Source organism: Acyrthosiphon pisum, chromosome A1 (genome assembly GCF_005508785.2).
Source record: "Acyrthosiphon pisum isolate AL4f chromosome A1, pea_aphid_22Mar2018_4r6ur, whole genome shotgun sequence".
NCBI lineage: Eukaryota > Metazoa > Arthropoda > Insecta > Hemiptera > Aphididae > Acyrthosiphon > Acyrthosiphon pisum.
The window spans coordinates 41884176-41886690 of NC_042494.1; positions in this window are offsets into that span (position 1 = coordinate 41884176).

A 2515-nucleotide genomic window follows, 5' to 3' on the forward strand; every position below is an offset into this window, starting at 1 on the left:
CCCCATTGACATTTTCGCTCTAATAAATATATTGTTTATAGGGTTTGAGACTGCTTGCAAGTTATAAATTTGTCTTATGAAATGGCGAAATTAAATACGAAGTTTGAATTTGCATATTTGTGTACTTTTTAACTTAAATGTGCATACAATTGTCGGGAAAAATTATATTTGGATAACATTGAAAAATATCTATTGGAGATGTATAATGTATTAACAATTTATGTGATGCAAAAGTATGCACAAAAAAAATTTCAGACGATGAAATATTGTACACGGAAATTATCGGTACACTAATATCAGGGGCGGTTCCAGAGACTTGGTTGAGGGGGCCTAATAGTTAAAATGTTCACAAAACTTATGATAACAAATACAAAACAACAATTTTTAGAAATATATTATGATATATATATTTTTAGAAATACGGGTTTTGGGACTTGGGTGGGGGCCGCGACCCTAGGGCCCCCCCCTGGAACCGCCCCTGACTAATATCATTATTCATTACTATTATATTATAATAAGTAATAACAGGAAATAATATTATTATTTAACTCTATAGTTTGTATAGCGTGTGTACATATCATAGTTACTTAAAAAATATATAGAAAAACATAGAAAAGCGAATCTAAATGGTATATACAAGTGTAAAAAATATAAAAAAAATATTTTACGTACAAAATACGTAAAATTCACGAAAATGTGCAAATCGAGTTGAAAATTCATAAACAATTTTCTATTGAAATCCAAGATTAGAAAATTTAATACAAGATTCCTCATAAGATTGTCTATCTTTCTCAAAAAAAAAAAAGAATGTCTTCAAGCAGGGGCGGAGTGGCCGGTCTGGATATGGGAATTTTCCAGGTGGCCTGAACCATACTATGGCCTGGTGGCCTGGCCGTTTTGTTAGATTTTTTTTTTAAATTTAATTTAATTCACAAATATTATTAATGCAATAATAATTAATAGTACATTGTAATAGCCTCGTACAATCGTATACTCGTATGAGAAAGCTTTGGATATGAAATTACAAAATATTTGGTACATAAATATAGATATCAAATAAAATCAAAGCAATATAACAATGATATAGGTCGGTTATTTTTATAATAAAACACCCAGATCAGGGGTGGCTCCGGGGGGGGGGGGGGGGGCAGCCCGTATTTATAAAAAATGTATATTATTAACAAAAAATGAATATTAATTTATAATAATATTGTCATATGGACTATATGGGCCATAGAGGTATGACGGTGTATACGATGTACCTGCTGGCTGCTATATCTATATTATGAAGAACCAATAAGGCTATAAATAAACTATATTAATATAAAATATACATACTATGGTATGATACTATGATATTATTATTTTATTATGTTCAAAACATGAATATTGAATTGCGTAGCACACATTTCTGTACGGACTGTACAGATTGTATTATTGTACACAATAATAATATAGTATATACTCTATGATATATATATATTTAATATGATATTTAGGCGTACTCGTAGCCGTCGGAGATTGATAGTGGCAAGTATGAAGTAGACTCGTCGGAGTGGCGCGTATGAATTTGACCAATGTAAATTAAAACGGGCGCGTACGATACGTCGCGTATGATACGCGTCCATGTGAAACGGGCCTAAGTAAGAATATTATCTTGATAAGAATTGTTATAATCTAATTCTATAAATAATGTAGCGCGTCGCCTAAGGCCTGGGGCTATACACGGCGTATTCCGCAGCGTTTTCCGTTGAATTAAAAACGCATTGGTTTAAATCGGAGCAGTTATACACGACGGGCGTGTAATGGTCTCTGTTCAATGCTTCAATCCAACAGAACTAATTACTTACTAAGAATTAATTATAAATTACTGATTCGACGCATTTCCACCTGTTGAAACCTGCAAGTTGTTTATCTGTACCCTGTAGGGTACAGACTAACTACTAATGTCTAATACTTGTATTCTGTATTTATAATAATCAATGATAATACATATTAATTTTGTATTGAATGTAATCAATTAGATTCATTTTTTCTAAAAGGTACACCTACTGCGGTGGCAGGTAGCAAAAATAGTCAATTGTTGACTGGATATCCAGGTTCTGAAGGTAAGTGTATTAATCATTTTTAATTTATGTAATTTTGAGGCTTACTATTTTTCTAGCTCTAAAACTATAACTTATAAGTGCTTAGGAAGTAATTTTGTGTACCAACACAAGTATTTTATTTACTATTTAGTTAAATGTTCTAGTTTCCTAGTTATGACTTATGTTGGGATTATTTTTAATTTTTAAAGGATTGAACAACTTATCGTTATTTAAATTGCTCATAAATAAAATTAAGAAACAATATTTAAGGATTTCCAACACATTTCAACATTTGTAATAAATGTAAGTAACTCATTTGCCAAGTACATCGGAGCATTTTCTCATTTATCTTGCGCTTATATTTCAATATTTTGAATAAAATGTACTTAAGAGGACGCTACACACAGGTTTTCACCACCTAAAAACAC